A 20877-nucleotide genomic window follows, 5' to 3' on the forward strand; every position below is an offset into this window, starting at 1 on the left:
CCGCGGCGGTGATGAGGAAGGCCGGCAGGGGAAGAGGGAACCCGTGCAGACACACCCTCCCCTGCGGCTTCAGCAAGCCCTCCAAAGTGGCTAAAGGTACTTACTATCTACTTAATTAAAAAAAAAAATTCGTGGACCAGCCGGACCAGACCCCCCAGTTTCTGACGGAACTGGGGGGGTGGGGAGTGGTTTGGTTCGACCCCAAACCGGACCGGACCGCACACCCCTACTTCTCTCTCCTAAATAGCTACAAGGAGACAATCTAAGAAGCTGCCATATACTGAGTCAGACCATTGGTCCCTTTGGTTCAGCATTTTCTAAACCAGGGCTGCTCAACTTTGGCCCTCCTGCAGATGTTGGCCTACAACTCCCATAATCCCTGGCTATTAGCCATTGTGGCCGGGGATTGTGGGAGTTGTAGTCCAAAAGATTGAGCAGGCCTGGTCTAAACTGACTGGCAGTGGCTGTTCAAGATTTCAGGTAGGGCTGGAGTTCTTCCAAACCTTACCTGGAAATGCTGCCAGGGAGCGAACCTGGGACCTTCTGCATGCAATTAGATGCCCTACCACAGAACACGCCATCATGCTCAGCAGGAGCGTGGCAAAATTGTAGTGGGCTCTGGGGCAAAAAGTGAAGATGGGCCCCTGCCACCCCCACCAAAGAGGTGACACCCCTGGTGCTCACATGGAGCCACCCATCCAAATACACACCGGGACAGACTCTGCTTAGCAAAGGGGAGAATCCATGCTCATTACCACAAGTCACCCTAATGGCGCATCAGGGAAATGCTTGACTAACAAACAGAAGGTTGCCGGTTCGAATCCCCGCTGCTACTATATCGGGCAGCAGTGATATAGGAAGATGCTGAAAGGCATAATCTCATACTGCGTGGGAGGAGGCAATGGTAAACCCCTCCTGTATTCTACCAAAGAAAACCACAGGGCTCTGTGGGCGCCAGGAGTCAGAATCCACAAGACCAGGTCGCCTCCCCATCTAAAGAGAGACCACAGCCAGATGAAGACCCTCCGGCAGCACGGTGCCAATCCAGATTGCACATATGCACGCACACCATGGTGCCTGCTCAAATAAAAATTATGTGGAGTTCTGTATAACACATTTCACTTATGTTTATAACCAGCTGCATTTATATCCTCGCCCTTCCTGTTATAAAAACACCACCCAACGTGTCTGAGGGCCCTATCCACCCCCAGCACAGTGCCTCCAGTGACTGTTGCTGGTGTCTATCTTATGCTTCTTTTTAGATAGTGAGCCCTCTGGGGACAGGGATCCATCTTATCTTATTTATTTATTTATTTATTCTCCGTGTAAACAGCCCTGAGCCATTTTTGGAAGGGTGGTATAGAAATCAAATAAATAAAATGATAATAACACAACCACCACAGAACGTAATAAAAGTACCTGGCCATCTGCCTTCACCTTAAGCCATGAGGAAAGTCTACCTGTCGCCACGAGCCCTTTCCAGAATTCTTCACACCACTTTCTGATCTTTGGGAAAGCAATAAAAACCTCAACGACTGGGAAAGGAAGGATTGCAAGCAGACCCACCTACACACATACCCCCAGGAACAGCCGTGTCTTGGGGAAATGACCAAAGATGAGAGAAAGCCATTTTTTCTGACCTGCTGCAGTTTCAAACTTCCTCCTTCCCGGCACAATTGTGTGTTGTAGCAACAGCTCACAAGCAACAGCAGTGGTGCATGGCACTCAACTGCTCTGGTGCCAGGAAGCTCGCTCTCCACTTTTGCTTCCCCAAAGAGCCACAGCCCTCAATTAGAAGCAGCTCCGCAGGCAGGCAGGTGGCTTGTTTAAACTCAGAGATAAACAAAAACTACAATAACCATGCCTAGGGAAATAACTAGGTCCATCTGTTGTGGCAAAACACACACAGACACCCAAAAGGGGGCGGGGGATAAAAGAAGAATCTTGTGGCACCTGCAAGTCTGGGTTGTCCTCCTCTTTAGCTTCGCCCAAGAAGCAAAACTCTCATTCCAGCATAGTTTCCATGTCCTTGCTAAGCCATGCCAAGGTTAAAAAGTGCCCCACCTGCCCCTTGCAAGAGGCTCTCCTTCTGGATCATAACTGTGTCTCTTAAAAGGAGCATAGGCCAGCCTGAACAGGCATGCATTACAAACATCCACCCCCACACCCACCCCATGAACAAATTAAGAGTTTCTGATGCCACCTCAATAAATCTATTAAATACTTCAAATAATTTGTTTGTGTGAAATAGTCATACTCCCCAATCACCAAGTTATGCATACACAATCCTGCCACTGAAATTAGCTGAATGCACTACTTTTTACACCAGAAGATGCTCAGGGAATGGTTTAATATAGATAGATAGATATTTAGAAGACCGTCCAAATATAGTCATATTTTAACGGTAATTGTTCTCAACAGATTTTTTCACACTGTCAGAACAATAATTCCAAAATGACATCATGCCCAAGAAAAGCAGATCTCTGCCACAGGATGTGGTGATGGCCACTAGCTTGGATGTCTTTTAAAGGGGCTTAGACAGATTCATGGAGGACAGGTCTATCAACGGCTGGTGACTATAGGCTACCTCTAGCCTTAAGGGGCAAGATCCCTCTAAATGCCAATTGCAGGGGAGCAACAGCAGGAGAGAGGGCATCCCCTCAGCTCTTGCTTGTGGGCTTCTCAGAGGCATCTGGTGGTCCAGTGTGTAAAACAGGATGCTGGACTAGATGGGCCTTGGGCCTGATCCAGCAAGGCTGTTCTTAGGTTTCTCAGATTCAAATTTCCTATGATTTAAATTTATAATATATGCTCATTATTCAATAAAATGAATAACATTTGAAGTTGAAATCCTAAAAATTTCAAACTGTTCTTTCACTTCCATTTTGCAAGCACGTTAATAAAAAAAATTATCACATATATTTAATTTCTTGAACTTTCCTATAAGTCAGGGGTGGACAAACTTGGCCCTCTAGATGCTGTTGAATTACAACTCCCATTTTCCCAGCCACAATCATTGTGACTGGGAATGATGGGAGTTGTAGTTCAACAGCAGCTAGAGGGCCAAGTTTGCCTACCCCTGCTCTATGTGTAATACTGTAATCTACATTTTCCCAGTCAACAATGTGCCTCATCTGCTAGTTTGACATATCCTCCCACTCATTGGGTTTGTATCCTGCCCTTTCCCAGCCATCTTGGAAATCTGTCTTGAACCTGAGCCAGGTGGAGCAAAAGTATCACGTAGATATGTCTTCTGTGCAGAAAGGAAGCAGCCTCATTTGGGACCAAAGAGCAAAATCGGATGGTGCAGGCAGCCTGGAGAACTGATGCGCCCACTTTGAATCCTTGACTTCTTAAAGAAGCCAAGTTCCCAGTAGAGGACACCAAACAACCGCACCCAAAAATACAATTAAAGCAAACTCCCCGATAGCTAAACCTAACTAACTATTTGGGGACCATTCTATCTGGGCAATCCATCTGAATAACTCTACCCACACACGTCCCCTTCGGGATTCGTAATTCTCTCCCATTTCTTGAACTTTCCCATCATTGCAGCCCCCATAACCCTAGCCATAAGGGGATGTGGCCATAGTTCAGTGGCAGGGAGGAGCTACCAGTGTTCCAAGATGTCCTTGGAAAACAAGCCACTGGACCTCTGAAGGATGCCACCCCCTCACCCTGGTTCCCCTGGTGCCACCTGCCTCCCATTACTCGGCCGCTCACTCACTTTGTGCCATCTTTACCTCCGCCTGCTCTGCTTGCCAGCACTCACAGGCGTAACCAGGGAGGGCAGGCAGGGCACGTGCCCTGGGCGCCACTCAAGGGGTTCGCAAAAAATGCCGCTGTCTGCCCCTCCGGCACCGGGCACCCCCCCAACAAAATTTTTGCTATGCTGCTTGGCATAGCACCCCGAGAGTGCTGCCACCGTGCCACGTCTTAACTCCGGGTGCCACGCTGCTGCTCTCAGCCTGCCTGCCTGCCTGCCTGCTCATTGGCCAGACGGACAGTCCCTCCTCCTGGCTGGCACTCCCTGTCCCCTCACGCTTACGCAGGGCAGGCAAGATCTCTCTCACACGTGTACTGCTGCACGCTCTTGCCGCTGGCTCTTCTCAGTTTGTTCAGGCTGCAGTGTGCATGCGTGCGTGCGTGTTGTGCGGAGGTGGTCGGACTTGGAGGATCATCAACAGCACAACAACAACAAAACAATAAAGTCTGCATGCAGCATCAGGTGTGTCTGTGTGTGGGTGTTTTTTTTTTTAATTCTTTTAATTAAATTTACCGGGGGGTGGGGGGGTCGAGGAGGATTGAGGTCGGAAAATGGGGCTCACAGGGAGGTGGCGGGGTGGCTGGGCAGCATCTTGGGGCTCTCAGGGGGTGAGTGAGTCTTTCTCTCAGCTTGGGGGGGGGCAGGTAACCTCCCCACCCCGACAGTAACTTGGGACTGGACTACAAGTGAGGCAGGCAGCAGCGAGTGGCAGAGAGAGAGCAGGCGGCGAGAAACTCCCCTCGAGTCCACCCAGACACACTACTGCCCAAGAGCTGAGTGAGGGAGCCGTGCTGAGGCCCACGCCTGCTGGTGGCTGGCCCGGTAGCTGCCGCCGTCTCCAACTCGTTACGTGGTGTGTCCCAAGTCCTGGCTCCTCCCCAATATGGTGGCAGCGGCGCAGCCAGCCAGGGTCTGCTGCTTGAGGGGCGCAGCTTGCTTGCTGCTGGGCGAGCTGGGAAGGGACTGAGGGAGCTTCTTCTCCATCCACCTCCACAACCTACCATCAAGGCCCCCAGGTCCCGCCAGCACCACGGGCAGGGCGGCCGCCCACACCGTGGCTCCCTCGCTCGGGCACTTGAGGCAGAAGATGACAACAGGGAGCTTAGCTGAGCTTGGGAGGAAGAGAGGACTACTCCGGGCTCAGACCCCTCCCCGCAGCCGTCCCTCAGCCGCGTGGCAGCAGAAATGCAAAAGAAAAAGCACGGAGGTTTGGTTTCTCTCATAAAGCCTGCAACCTCCCCACTCTTTCTCAAGTCAAGCCTCCTCCATTTCTCTCCTTGCTGCTTCTATCTTGCTCTTTCTCTCTCTTTCCCAAGCCAAGCCTCCAAGTTCTCCGTTGCCCTCCTTGCTCCTTCAGTTCTGTCAAGATCCACAGTAGATCTTGTTGTTCTATATATCATTATTTTTGCTATTATTGTTGTTGTTCTCTCTCTCTCTCTCTCTCTCTCTCTCTCTCTCTATATATATATATATATATATATACACACAGAGAGAGAGAGAGAGAGAGAATTTGTCTTTTGACCAATTAACTGGTTTATTTAACATTTAAAAGTTGAATATCACAAAACCAGTGCAGCATCCTTTGAGAGACACTGAAAGAAGCGTGAGATAACAGCTTAGTGAACAAAAGCTGCCATGTATTGTTAGAAGGAAATGACATCTTAAATTTATTAAAGATTCATTTATTCTTATGGTAAAACACCGGAACCAAAATAGCTATCAAAATTAATCAAGTGTGCCTTCCTATACCGATCAGCTTAAATTTTGTTCATGCTGGTTACTCAAATAAAAGTGATTAAATCTACTTTCTAAAATGTCTGACTAGTTCTAACTATGGTGTAGTAATGTTTCCTCTGCAGATTCTGTTTTCCCGAATACAAATAATTCCTTTATGACTGTACCTGTTTGGGTCTTGTAGATAACATTCTCACTGCAGGTATGAATTGCTAGTTCCCACCTGATAATACAGTATTGGAATGTGGACTCCAGGTATACTTATCTGTAGACTGTAGCATAGCAGCCAAGGACTGAGCTATGGATAAGAAAGTCCCAAGTTCAAATTGATCTCAATCGATGGTTTTAGGTGAGCCAGTCTCTCTCCCATCTCTGCCACCCTGCAATTTCATCCAGAAACACTCACCTCGTGCCTGGTTTATATAGTTCTAGGTACCACACTAATCCTATCACCCTGAGTTAGCTGATATCAGCTCATGGAGTGCTGGTGTCTGTTTGACTGCCTTGCTGCTTTATGGTTTTATGCCTTTATTATACTCCTGCTGTTTTGCTTATACTTCTATCTCCAAGCCTTTTATAAGCTGATTTGCAGAGTTCCTCAGAATTAAAGGGAAGAGCAACTGGAATTCATTCAGCAAGTGAATTGATGCTGACTGACAGAATTACAACAATATAATGTATGTTAGGCAAATTGCCGGGGGGGGCGGGGGGAGGCCATATATGTGTGAAATATTATTGGTATAAAGCCAGCTTTCTTGCCTCTACAGACTAGTTCTGCAAAAGTTCCAAAAATTCTGTAAAGTGGAAGCACTGAGGAATACGATTTTATTTTGTTCTTGTGACATCTCTATTCTTATTGTGTTTTTTTTAATTATTATTACATTGTCTGTTAGTTCTCATCCTTCCTCCAAAGAGCTCAAGATGGTATATTGGAGCACCCTACCCCACCGGCCCGTTCTTCACAACAATGCTATGAGCTAGATTAGTCCTACTGAAATCCAGCAGGGGTGATACCTGAGTAATACTATTCAGTAAGTTCATCTGGGTGTCCGCCGTCTGGTTGCCTAGCTGATGTTCCTTGCTGAGTTCTGTTGGTTTTTTGTTTGTTTGTTTGTTTGTAGCAAGATCTGCAAAAATGAAGACTGGGCCAGGGTTAGTCTCAACTTCTGGAAGGCAGCAGTGAAGTCTAGCTAGTATGCTCTGCGCACGCACACACACACGCACGCGCGCGCACACACACACACACACGAATCCTCTGCAATGCACACACACACACACACACACACCTATTTCTGTGGCAGTTGTACAGGAGCTCTATGGCAGAGTACTTGCTCAAAAGCGTCAATGCTTTTTCTATTCATGGGACAGTAAATAATTTGTTTTTCCATTCATTTTTCAGTGCTTAAGCAATACATCAAAAAGAGAGCAAAATAAAATGCATTCAGAATACATCAAAAAGTCAAGCAAAACAAATAGCTGGCACAGCCTTCAGTGAAGAAATGATTTATGTTCTCTAACTATATTTAATTCACCTTGTTGAGTAAGTCTCTCCTAAGGCATAATATGTAATACTGCTATCTCCAGATGCACACACACACACACACACACACTTCCACTGCCCCCATCAACAGACAAGTTTTCTGAAAGATGCGTGTCAGATGTTTGGATGGGGGGGGGCGCAGGGGGGCAATTTCAGTGCTTGCCCTAGGTAGGGGTGTGCACGGAACCGCCAACTGCGGTCCGGCACTGGGGTGGGGGGTGGGGTACCTCTGTGACGTGTGCGTGCGCAAAGGACTCCTGGGAGTTTTTACAAGCAACGTCGGGGAAGGGGCGGCAGGGATCCCCCTCCCCTTGGCCCCGTGTTGAGGGGAGGGTGCTTGTCCCAGCCCAGCTCAGCACGAGGCCAAGAAGCAGCCTGATTGGCTGGCTGGGTTCTGTGGGCGTGGTTTTGGCCGCAATCGGCCATTCCACACCCCAACTGCTTCAGTTTGGCTTTGCATCTCCCCTCCCTCCCTTCCCTGATCCAGAGCGGGTCTAGTGACTGGTCGCCTTTGGGGCCGAGTAGGAATTTTTTGCTCTCAACAGATTGGCCATGGCTGAGGGTTTTTTCGCCTACTCCTTTCTGTACTCAGGACTTAGCTAGGCTTTAGGTTGGCCACGTTGGCAATAACAGTGTGGGCTGAAGGGTAAGGGAGGTTAGAGTATCGGTGAGCACCCTTGGATATTTAAAGGTGGATTGGTCAATCGCTCCTTTGTTGCCTGCGCAGCACGGGGAGTAATTTCATTGCCATGAAACCTGTTTCAGGAATTCACCAACCTTTGGGCTGTGCTGTCTGGGGCGGGTGAAGACCTGGAGATGTCCAGATCACCTCTGAGAAAGGGGTGGTCGGCATTGAAGGAATGGGGCGGGATGTGCCCGCCTCTTTCCTGAGCCAGGGTGTGTCGCCCAATGAGGCAATGGGTAGGATGGGGAAATCCTAACCCATGCCTAGGGGCCCGCACTGTTTTCTGTTTTCTGTTTTCTGAAGGTGATTATCACCTCATGTTCAGTCCGCCATGCCTGTTGTTCTTTAATAAAGCGTGGCCCTTTTCACCCAACGAATGTCTCCGTGTCTTCTTGGGCTGGGGTCTGGGGACAAGGTGTCCTGCCGCCCCAATTACTCTAAGGATTACGGGCGCCAGAGCAGGAAAGCGGTGGGAGGGGTAAGTAAGCCCTCCCGCCGCTCTTAAAGGTACCCCCCCCACCCAAACCGGACTGCCCAGGTCCGGACCGGTCCGGAGGCTTTTTTAATGGCCTCCGGACCAGTCCGGGCCAATCCCTAGCCCTAGGCACCATTTTCCCTAGTTATGCCCCTGCCAGCACTTCCCACTTCCTGCTACCAGGCTGGAAACAGGAAGTGCTGGCAAGCAGAAGCAGGCGGCAGGAGCAGAGGCAGGGTGCTGCCACTGCGCTCCGAGTGAGCGGAGGCGTGCGCCACAGGGGGGCCAACACAGACCCCCATTGCATCTGACCACTGACATCACATGCTGTCTACCTAAGAATTGGAGCTCACAAGTAAATATCAAATTGGCTCTGTTCAGATATGATGCAACTCCCCGTCCAGAAGATTTTAGTCTCCTTGCTAAGTAACATCAAGCTGAAATGGCTTCCTAAGTAGGGATGTGCGTGAATTTGAATTTTTTTATTCGAGTTGAATTTGAATATAATTTAAATTGAATTTGAATCCATTTGTGCCTCTTTCGGCACCTTTTTTAACCAGTCGGGGGAGGGGGTCTGGATGGTTAGGGAAAGGTGCCAAATGGCCTTTGTATTGAATTCAATTTGAATTTCAAAAATGTGTTTCGAATTTGAATCTATTTGCCCTTTTATGGGGTGATTCGGTTTGAATTTGAAACATTCAATTCAGCCAAATTCAAGTCTAATCAGTTTGAATTTGAATCAATTTGCACATCCCTATTCCTGAGGCCTGCCACTTGGAACGTAGCTGTGGATCTTGAAGAGACCATACACCAGACAGCTGGCGTTACAGAAGACATTGCAAGAAGAAATAGAATATTAAGAAGTGCCTTCTGGCAACTCTGGCGAGATGTCAGAATGAAGTAAGCAAGTAAGCCTCCCAATTACCCGGGAAGAGGTACAACAAGAGCTCTCAGCTGGGCTCTGAGAAAGGCCACAAGCTCTGTGTGGTGATTCAAAGCGGGAGGAACATAGAAGTGCCAAAGCCTGCTGAACAAATAAATCTTCCAGGTTCGGTGGCATACACTGGGCCCAATCTGCAGGTCCAGTGGTTGCAAGCATGAATTGTCCCCTTTGCTAAGCAGGTGTGCCCTGGTTTGCATTTGGAGGGGTGACAACAGCTGAGCACTGTAAGCTATTCCCCTTAGGGGAGGGAGCCATAGCTCAGTGGCAGAGCATCTGCTTTGATGCAGAATGTTCTGGGTTCAATTCCTGAAAGGGTTCAATTCTGGGTTCAGTCCATGGGCTGGGAGAGACTCCTGCCTGAAACCTTAAAGAGCCACTGCCAGTCAGTGTAGACAATATGGAGCTAGATGAACCAACGGTCTGACTCGGTATAAGGCAGCTTCCTATGCTCCTATGGCTCAGTCCAAGGCACTGGTAAAAACACCGCAATATGCGGTTACTAGCCCTGCCTTGAAGGCTATTCAGCTTTCAGCTTTCAGGCACTTGGAATACAGTCATCAACTGGGAGTCCCAGTGTTCCCTCTAACAGGGATTCCCAGATGTTGTTGACTACACCTCCCAGAGCCCCCAGCTATCATGGCGTTTGCTTGGGGATTCTGAGAGTTGTAGTCAACATCATCTGGGAATCTCTGTTAGAGGGACTCACTACTCTGGCATATTTCACCAAAGGCCTTTCAGAAGAAAATGGCAGCTGATCAGAGGGTTGAAGATGATCAGAGGGTTGGAACATCTTCCAGATGAGGGGTGGCCAATCAGACTAAATCAAGAATGGCCAATCAGATGCTTTTCAGTTGTTGTTGGACTACAGCTCCCATCATCCTTGCCACAGGAAACCTCAGGTTGGCCACCCCTGGGTTAAAGTTTTTGAGGCTCTACTTTAGAAAAAAAAAGACAACGTGGCAGGGGAGACAGAGTTATCACACATGGCATGAAAAGCCAACATGGTACTATAGTGGTTAGAGTGTTGGGACTAGGACTGGGGGGGGACCCGGGTTCAAATCCTTCTTCAGCTATGAAGCTCACTAGGTGATTCTGGGTCAGTCAGTATAATCTACCTCGCAGGGTTGTTGTGAAGGTACATATAACCAGTTATACCACTCTGGGCTCCTTGGAGAAAGAGAAGAATAGAAATGTAAAAAGAATATAATGAATAAGAAATTGGGGAGGGACAGAGAAGTTTCCCTCTCTCATAAGGCTAGGATCACCCAATGAAACTGTTTGATCAAAGACAGACCAAAGATAAGTTCTTCACACACTCATGCATCACTGGCGTGCAAAACTCACTGCCACGATTTGTGGTCACAGCAACAGGCTGAGGGTTAGGGAAGTTCTAGAGAAGGAGAGTAACAATCAGCCATGCTAGCTAAATAAAGCCTCCATGTTCAGCGGCAATCTGCTACTGAATCCCAAGCACTAGGGACACACAGCCTCAACACGCTCTCTGTGAGCTTCTCAGGGGGCATCTGATTGGCTGCTGTGAAGAAAAGAGAGGCTGGAGGACCAGCTGGACCCAACTTTTCTCATATTCTTTATTGGCTTCTGATGTGTTTCTGGGTACAATTCAGAGTACTGCTTTTAACCTGTAAAACTCCATGCAAGCAGAACCAGGCTGTCTCCTCCTGCACAAACCAACCATCCCCAGACCCCTAGGAGCTCCCTAGGGGCATAGGAAGCTGCCTCCTACAGAGTCCAGCCATTGCTCCATCTAGCTTAGTCTTGCCCACTCAGACTGGAAGCAGCAGCACTCCGTGGTTCCAGGCACGTTTCTTTCCCAGCCCTACCTGGAGATGGTTCATAAGAACAGCCCTGCTGGACCAGGCCCAAGGCCCATCTAGTTCAGCATCCTGTTTCGCACAGTGGCCCACCATAGTTTTGTATAAGGGCATTATAATGATAGCCGTTTTATTTTCAATCCCCTTTCTAATGATCCCTAGCATGGAATTGGCCTTTTTCACAGCTGCAGCACATTGAGTCGACACTTTCAACGAGCTGTCCACCACAACCCCAAGATCCCTCTCCTGGTCCGTCACCGACAGCTCGGATCCCACCAGCATATACTTGAAGTTGGGGTTTTTCATCCCAATGTGCATCACTTTACACTTGCTAACATTTGCCATTTTGTCACCCACTCCCCCAGTTTGGAGAGATCCTTTTGGAGCTGCTCACAATCCGTTTTGGATTTCACTACCCGGAAGCTGGGACCTTCTGCATACAAGGCAGATGCTCTCCCACTGAGCTACGGCCCCATCCTTCAGAGGCTGTAGATGAGTGCTGAGAGGGAAGAGAACTTTTCCTGTGCCAATAGGATTGTGAGGTTCCAGCCCCATAATAAATATCGACAACTTATCCAAGTTCTAGGCACTTGCTTTGCACACAGGCTGATGTTGCTGTTTCAAACAGGGCTATATTTTAATGATTGGTCTCCAGCCATATTTTAAAAACAACAACAAATAAGGCATATTGCTAGCAGCCATAATCCAGGACTGCCCAACTAATGCACCTGAATTGCCATTTTATTTATTTTATTTGTTTGTTGGCTTTTTATTTGTCATATTTCTATACCAGCTAATATATGCATCTCTAGGCGGTGTACAGTTAAAACAAAAGTAAAACAGAATAAAAAGTTAAACGTTCACAAGACAGACTAATAAAATTTTACGAGATAAAAAACACTAAATAGTTGAAAATTAATTTCAGTTAAAAGCCTGCAAAAATGGGTGTGTCTTCAGGGAAATTGCAGGCCTGTTAGCTTAACGTCCATTCCAGGCAAATTCATGGAAAGGATACTCAAGGTTAAAATTGTAAAGCACATAGAACAGGCCCTGCCGGGAGTGAGCCAGCATGGCTTCCGCAAAGGTAAATCTTGCCTCAAAAACCCTTTAGAGTTCTTTGAGAGTGTCAACAAGTGTGTACATCAAGGTGATCCAGTTGATATAGTATACCTGGATTTCCAAAAAGCTTTTGACAAAGTTCCTCATCAAAGACTCCTGAGGAAACTTAACAGTCATGGGATAAAGGGACAAGTACATGTGTGGATTGCTAACTGGTTGAAAGACAGGAAACAGAGGGTACATATAAATGGAAAGTTTTCACAATGGAGGGAAGTAAGAAGTGGGGTCCCCCAGGGATCTGTACTGGGACCGGTGCTTTTTAATTGATTCATCAATGATCTAGAAGTTGGGGTAAGCAGCAAGGTGGCCCAATTTGCAGATGATACCAAACTCCTTTGGGTAGTGAAATCCAAAACGGATTGTGAGGAGCTCCAAAAGGATCTCTCCAAACTGGGTGAGTCACTGACAAAATGGCAAATGCAGTTCAATGTTGGCAAGTGTAAAGTGATGCACATTGGGACAAAAAACCCTAACTTCAAGTATATGCTGATGGGATCTGAGCTGTCAGTGAATGACCAGGAGAGGGATCCTGGGGTCGTGGTGGAGAGCTCATTGAAAGTGTTGACTCAAAGTGCGGCAGCTGTGAAAAAGGCCAGTTCCATGCTAGGGATCATTAGGAATGGGATTGGGGGGAAAACTGCTTATACAAAACTATTGTGTGGCCACACCTGGAGTACTGCGTACAATTCTGGTCACCACATCTAAAAAAGGACATTGTAGAACTGGAAAAGGTGCAGAAGAGGGCAACCAAGATGATCAGGGGCCTAGAGCACCTTTCTTATGAGGCGAGGTTACAACACCTGGAGCTGTTTAGTTTAGCAAAAAGACGACTGCGGGAAGATATGATAGAGGTCTATAAAAACATGCATGGTGCGGAGAAAGTGGAGAGAGAGAAAATTCTTCATCCTCCCATAACACTAGAACCAGGGGTCATCCCATGAAATTGATTGCCAGGAAATCTAGGACCAACAAACGGAAGTACTTTTTCACACAACGCATAATCAACTTGTGGAATTCTCTGCCACAAGATGTGGTGACAGCCAACAACCTGGAAGGCTTTAAGAGGGGTTTGGATATAACTTCATGGAGGAGAGATCTGTCAGTGGCTACTACACAGAGGGCTAAAGTCCACCTCCAGACTCAAAGGCAGGATGCCTCTGAGTACCAGTTGCAGGGGAGTAACAGCAGGCGAGAGGGCATGCCCTCAACTCCTGCCTGTGGCTTCCAGGGGCATCTGGTGGGCCATTGTGTGAAACAGGATGCTGGACTAGATAGGCCTTGGGCCTAATCCAGCAGGGCTGTTCTTGTGTTCTTCTTTTGTTCTCACTCACTCTTTAATTTGGAGAAAGCAGAAAAGACAGAGAGATGTTTGGAAACCAAGTCTGTTCAGTCCTGGCCAGACATCACTTGGAATACAGGGTCCAGTTCTGGGCACCTCAGTTTAAGGAGTATGTTGACAGACTGGAACAGGCTCAGAGGTTGGGGAGGGGTCTGGAAACTGAGTCCTACGGGGAACAGTTGAAGGTGCTTTGTAGTTCTAGGCTGTAGAAGAGAAGACTAAAGTTGTTATTGTTGTTGAGGATATAGAGTTGGTGTCGACTCCTGGAGACCAAAGTCCTGTGGTTGTCTTTGCTAGAATACAGGAGGGGTTTACCATTTCCCTCACTTTAAGTGGCACAGTAGGGAAAATGCTTGACTAACAAACAGAAGGTTTCCAGTTCGAATCCCCGCTGCTACTATATCGGTCAGCAGCGATACAGGAAGATGCTGAAAGGCATTATCTCATACTGCGCGGGAGGAGGCAATGGTAAACCCCTCTTGTATTCTTCCAAAAGAAAACCACAGGGCTCTGTGGGTGCCAGGAGTCAAAATCAATTTGATGGCACACTTTACCTTTACCTTACCATTGCCATCTCCCGTGCAGTATGAGATCAGCATCTTCCTATGTCACTGCTGCCTGATATATGTTCCCCATAGTCTGGGAAACATACTAGCAGGAATTTGAACCAGCAACCTCTTGCTCCATAGGCAGGTTAGTTCCCCGCTGTACCATTAGGTGGCTATCTACAACTTCTATACCCAGAAGTGCACCAAGGTAAATTTGGAGCCTGGACCTAAAGTCCTTTGGACCCCCCTCCCCCCACAAGTTATACATCACCCCCCTACACACACACACACACACGGACACTGTGACACATGCAGTTTAACGCATGGTTTCTTGAGGGCACAAACCGCAACTGCACTCGCAAGAATGTAAGAATATAAAAGAGGTATATTTGTGCAAATATGCACTAGCAGAAACCTTTGGGGGGCCCCAGGTCCCTGGACTTCAGCCCAGACATCCAGGGGTAAGAGTGCCTCTGTTATACTGCATCGTTCTTCAACCAAAGTTCTCAAAGTGGATTACGTAGAAAAATAAATGATACATGGTCCCCTCTCCCCAAAGGGCTCACAATCTAAAATGAAATATAAGGCAGACACTAGCAAGAGCCACTGGAGGGATGCTATTCTGGGGTTGATAACATGCTGGTAACCTCTAGGCTGGATTACTGCAGTGTGCTTTATGTGGGGCTGCCTTTGCATATAGTCTGGAAACTGCAGTTGGTTCAGAATTCGGCAGCCAGGTTGGTCTTTGGGTCATCTCGGAGAGACCATGTTGCTCCTGTCTTGAAGGAATTGCACTGGCTACCAATAGGTTTCCGGGCTATTTCCTGGAGGTTTTCAAATAGAATTTGGGTGGCCGTCTGTCTAGAGCCCTGTGCCAGATTCCTGCACTGGGCAGAGGGACGAGAAGACCTCCAAGGTCCCTTCCAACTCTCAAATCCTGTGAGCAGTATCCAGTCTACATGAGTCACTGTGAAGTCCCTTTGAAATGAATGGGGTGTGTAAATAATCAGTGGCTCATTTGTTTTGTTGATCTCAGTGGTGTGAGTGGCTAGTCTGGAGGCTGTCTTATGGACTTCTGCGGGGTTCACCACATCTGGGGGCTTTCCAGTTCCAAACATCCCAGAGATCTCTCTAAATATCTCCCATAATCTCACTGGCTGCTGCTGTGTTTCTGAGCAAAGTACAAAGTGCTGATTATTACCTATAAAACCTTCAATGGCTTGGGTCCAGGGTACTTAAGCGAGCCCCTTCTTTGTCAGGAACCCTGTCGCCTATTAAGATCATCTGGAGAGGTCCCGTTACAGTTGCCACTAGCTTGTTTGGACTTGGGACGAGGCTTTCTCTTTGGCTGCCCTGGGGCTTTGGAATATGCTCTCTGTTGAAATAAGAGCATCCCCTTCTCTGTTGGCTTTTAAGAACATAAGAACAGCCCTGCCGGCCAATCTTTGGCTTTTGGCAAACCCTCCTACGTCCAGTTTTATTTACTTATTTAAAATATTTCTATGCTGCCCAAAACTTGCATCTCTGGGTGGTTTACAATTAAAATCATTTAAGACATTAAATCTATTTATTTATTAGATGTATATACCGCCCTTCCAAAATGGCTCAGGGTGGTTCACAACATGATAAAAACAATTAAAACAAATTAACAATTAAAATCAAACTATTAAAACACAATAAAACCAATAAAACAACTAAAAGCCCTGAAAATCAGGGCAACAATTAAACAATTAAAACAATTTAAAACAATTAATCATTTAAAACTCTGGAAGGCCAGGCCAAATAAGTACGTTTTAAGGGCCTTCTTGAAGGACAGCAAAGATCTCAAATAGCACTTACATTTATATACCGCTCTATAGCTGGAAGCTCTCTAAGTGGTTTACAATGATTTAGCATATTGCCCCCCAACATTCTGGGTACTCATTTTACCGACCTCAGAAGGATGGAAGGCTGAGTCAACCTTGAGCCCCTGGTCAGGATCGAACTTGTAACCTTCTGGTTACAGGGCAGCAGTTTTACCACTGCGCCACCAGGGTACAAATTACAAATTTCGGCCGGGAGTGCATTCCATAGCCCAGGAGCAGCTACAGAGAAGGCCCGCCTCTGCGTCGCCACCAGACGAACCGGTGGCAACTGGCGACGAACCTCCTCAGATGACCTTAACATGTGGTGGGGATCATATCAATTAACAATTAACAATTAAAATCATTTAAAAGATTAAAAACCATTTAAAAAAACTATAAATCTAATTTAAAAGCCTGGGTGTAGAAATGTGTCTTCAGTGCCTTTTTAAAAGTTGCCAGAGGTAGGGAGGCTCTTATTTCAACAGGGAGCGCATTCCAAAGTCCAGGGGCTGCAATGGAGAAGGCCCGTTTCCGAGTAGCTGCCAGACGAGTTGGCGGCAGCTGCAGGCAAACCTCTCTAGATGATCTTAGCAGGCGGTGGGGCTCATGGCAAAGAAGACGTTCTCTTAAATACCCAGGGCCTAAGCTGTTTAAGGCTTTATAGGTAATGACCAGCACCTTGTATTTTGCCCAGAAACCTATTGGTAGCCAGTGCAATTCCTTCAAGACAGGAGCAACATGGTCTCTCCAAGATGACCCAAAGACCAACCTGGCTGCCGAATTCTGAACCAACTGCAGTTTCCGGACTATATGCAAAGGCAGCCCCACATAAAGCACACTGCAGTAATCCAGCCTAGAGGTTACCAGCATGTTATCAACCCCAGAATAGCATCCCTCCAGTGGCTCTTGCTAGTGTCTGCCTTATATTTCATTTTAGATTGTGAGCCCTTTGGGGAGAGGGGACCATGTATCATTTATTTTTCTACGTAATCCACTTTGAGAACTTTGGTTGAAGAACGATGCAGTATAACAGAGGCACTCTTACCCCTGGATGTCTGGGCTGAAGTCCAGGGACCTGGGGCCCCCCAAAGGTTTCTGCTAGTGCATATTTGCACAAATATACCTCTTTTATATTCTTACATTCTTGCGAGTGCAGTTGCGGTTTGTGCCCTCAAGAAACCATGCGTTAAACTGCATGTGTCACTGTGTGTGTGTGTGTGTGTGTGTGTGTGTGTGTGTGTGTGTGTGTGTGTGTGTGTGTAGGGGGGTGATGTATAACTTGTGGGGGGAGGGGGGTCCAAAGGACTTTAGGTCCAGGCTCCAAATTTACCTTGGTGCACTTCTGGGTATAGAAGTTGTAGATAGCCACCTAATGGTGCAGCGGGGAAGTAACCTGCCTATGGAGCAAGAGGTTGCTGGTTCAAATTCCTGCTAGTATGTTTCCCAGACTATGGGGAACATATATCAGGCAGCAGTGACATAGGAAGATGCTGATCTCATACTGCACGGGAGATGGCAATGGTAAGGTAAAGGTAAAGTGTGCCATCAAATTGATTTTGACTCCTGGCACCCACAGAGCCCTGTGGTTTTCTTTTGGAATAATACAAGAGGGGTTTACCATTGCCTCCTCCCGCGCAGTATGAGATAATGCCTTTCAGCATCTTCCTGTATCGCTGCTGACCGATATAGTAGCAGCGGGGATTCGAACTGGAAACCTTCTGTTTGTTAGTCAAGCATTTTCCCTACTGTGCCACTTAAAGTGAGGGAAATGGTAAACCCCTCCTGTATTCTAGCAAAGACAACCACAGGACTCTGGTCGCCAGGAGTCGACACCAACTCTATATCCCCAACAACAACAACTTTAGTCTTCTCTTCTACAGCCTAGAACTACAAAGCGCCTTCAACTGTTCCCCGTAGGACTCAGTTTCCAGACCCCTCCCCAACCTCTGAGCCTGTTCCAGTCTGTCAACATACTCCTTAAACTGAGGTGACCAGAACTGGACCCTGTATTCCAAGTGAGGTCTGGCCAGGACTGAACAGACTTGGTTTCCAAACATCTCTCTGTCTTTTCTGCTTTCTCCAAATTAAGGAGTGAGTGAGAACAAAAGAAGAACATAAGAACAGCCCTGCTGGATTAGGCCCAAGGCCCATCTAGTCCAGCATCCTGTTTCACACAGTGGCCCACCAGATGCCCCTGGAAGCCACAGGCAGGAGTTGAGGGCATGCCCTCTCGCCTGCTGTTACTCCCCTGCAACTGGTACTCAGAGGCATCCTGCCTTTGAGTCTGGAGGTGTTCTATAGCCCTCCGACAAGTAGCCAATGATAGACCTCTCCTCCATGAAGTTATATCCAAACCCCTCTTAAAGCCATCTAGGTTGTTGGCTGTCACCACATCTTGTGGCAGAGAATTCCACAAGTTGATTATGCGTTGTGTGAAAAAGTACTTCCGTTTGTTGGTCCTAGATTTCCTGGCAATCAATTTCATGGGATGACCCCTGGTTCTAGCGTTATGGGAGAGGGAGAAGAATTTCTCTCTATCCACTTTCTCCACACCATGCATGATTTTATAGACCTCTATCATGTCTCCCCGCAGATGACCTTTTTCTAAACTAAATAGCTCCAGGTGTTGTAGCCTTGCCTCATAAGAAAGGTGCTCTAGGCCCCTGATCATCTTGGTTGCCCTCTTCTGCACCTTCTCCAGTCCTACAATGTCCTTTCTAAGCTGTGGTGACCAGTACTCCAGGTGTGGCCACACCATAGTTTTGTATAAGAGCATTATAATTTTAGCACATTTCTTTTCAATCCCCTTTCTAATGATCCCTAGCATGGAATTGGCCTTTTCCACAGCTGCCGCACATTGAGTCGACACTTTCAACGAGCTCTCCACCACAACCCCAAGATCCCTCTCCTGGTCAGTCACCGAAAACTCAGATCCCATCAGTATACTTGAAGTCGGGGTTTTTCGTCCCAATGTGCATCACTTGACACTTGCCAACTCTGAACCGCATTTGCCATTTCGTCACTGACTCACCCAGTGTGGAGAGATCCTTTTGGAGCTCCTCACAATCCGTTTTGGATTTCACTACCCGGAAGAGTTTGGTATCATTCGCAAAAATTACCCCAACTTCTAGATCATTTATGAATAAATTAAAAGCACCGGTCACCACTTACACCTACCCTCTGTTTCTTGTCCTTCAGCCAGTTAGCTATCCACACATGTACTTGTTCCCTTATGCCATGACCGCTAAGTTTCCTCAGGAGTCTTTGATGAGGAACTTTATCGAAAGCCTTTTGGAAGTCCAGGTAGACTAACTGGATCACCTTGATTGACACACTTGTTGACACTTTCAAAGAACTCCAAAAGGTTTGTGAGGCAGGATTTACCTTTGCATAAGCCATGCTGGTTCTCTCCCAGCAGGGCTTGAGGATGCTTTCCATCAATTTGCCTGGAATGGATGTTAAGCTAACTGGACTGTAATTTCCTGGATCACCCCTGGATCCCTTTTTGAAAATTGATGTTACATTTGTTACTTTCCAGTCCTCCGATAAAGAGCCCAATTGCAGGGATGAGTTATATATTTTAGCAAGGAGGTCAGCAATTTCACATTTGAGTTCTTTGAGGACTCTTGGATGGATGCCATCCGGCCCTGGTGATTTGTTAGCTTTCAGTTTTTCCAGACAGTTTAGAAAATCATATCTTGTCACTTCTATCTAACTCAGTTCTTTAGCCTCCATCCCCAAAAACCCTGGTTCAGGAACAGGTATATGCTCAGTATCCTCTGCCATGAAGAACACAAAGAACTCACATAGCTTCTCTGCAACCTCCATATCCTCCTTAATAATCCCTTTCACTCCCTCATTGTCTAATGGTCCAACCACCTCCCTGGCAGGTTTCCTGCTTCTGATGTATTTAAAGAAGTTTTTATTATCTCCCTTGATACTTTTAGCTAAATGTTCCTCAAACTCTCTTTTGGCCTCCCTTATCGTCACCTTGCATTTCTTTTGCCAGAGTTTGTGTTCCTTTCTGTTCTCCTCATTTGGGCAGGCCTTCCAATTTCAGAAGGAAGTCTTCTTCCCTTTTATGGCTTCCTTGACTTTACCTGTTAGCCATGCTGGCATCTGCCTGGACTTAGTGGTACCTTTCCTCCTGTTGGGTATACAATCTAACTCGGCTTCTAGTATTATGGTTTTGCATAAACTCCATGCATTCTGGAGTGAAGTGGCTCTCCTGATTTTCCCTTTCAGCTTTCTTTTCACCATACTCCTCATTTTGGAAAAGTTTCCTCTTCTGAAATTCAAAATGTATGCTGAATTTGATCGCACTATGGTCACTGTTCCCTGAAGGGTCGATGACACGGACATCCCGCACCAGGTCCTGGGTGCCACTCAGAATTAAGTCCAAGGTCGCCTTCTCTCTGGTTGGCTCCAAGACCAACTGTTCTAGGGCACAGTCATTCAGCATATCTAAAAATTTGACCTCTCTGTCATTACCTGACTGTGAATTTACCCAGTCTATGTGTGGGTAATTGAAGTCACCCATTATTACAGCCCTGCCTCTCCTTGACGCCTCCCTGAGAAGCTCAGAAAAGGTTGGTTTGGCTCACCAAGACTGCTGCAGGCCCTCTGGGGATGCTGAGCCTACCTCTGGAGATCTGCTGCTCTGCAGACACATGAGTCCTTTTTGCCTCATTAGTGTGTATTTGCAAATAAATGAAAGATTAACATTAAAGCAAACAGACCCGGTGTAGGGATGTGCGAAACGTTTCAGGTGCAGAATGATCTATACCCGAATCTGCCTGTTTCGGGCGATTTGTGCAAAAAACAAATCGCCCATCTGCAACTCCCGAAAGATTCAGCTCCAAAACAAATCACTAGAATTTCGGAGCTGAAGATGTTGTTGTTTCGGACCTCCATTTTGTGGCAATCTCTATGTAGTCTTCATTTTGTGTTTGACGTCTATTTGAATTTCCCACCCTTCCATGCTTCAGATCAGTGAATGACAATTCCCTCCTGGTTTCATACTGGCTCTTTTGGCTCTTGACACTCCTGACT

The 20877-nt window shown here is 47.0% G+C and overlaps 1 protein-coding gene across 7 annotated transcripts in view; it reads right to left on the reverse strand.

Moving 5' to 3' along the window:
• The window catches only part of B3GNT3 (UDP-GlcNAc:betaGal beta-1,3-N-acetylglucosaminyltransferase 3), a 71353-nt gene that overhangs the window by 22333 nt on the left and 28143 nt on the right, over positions 1-20877 (reverse strand). The window contains exon 2 of one of the 7 annotated variants that reach the window (XM_053287750.1): positions 6515-6642. The exons of the other annotated variants lie outside the window; for them this stretch is intronic. The gene's annotated coding sequence lies outside the window, so the exon portion shown is untranslated. The remainder of the gene's footprint in view (positions 1-6514; positions 6643-20877) is intronic. 7 annotated transcript variants of the gene reach the window in all.

This window comes from Hemicordylus capensis, chromosome 2, assembly GCF_027244095.1.
Source record: "Hemicordylus capensis ecotype Gifberg chromosome 2, rHemCap1.1.pri, whole genome shotgun sequence".
In the NCBI taxonomy this organism is placed as follows: domain Eukaryota; kingdom Metazoa; phylum Chordata; class Lepidosauria; order Squamata; family Cordylidae; genus Hemicordylus; species Hemicordylus capensis.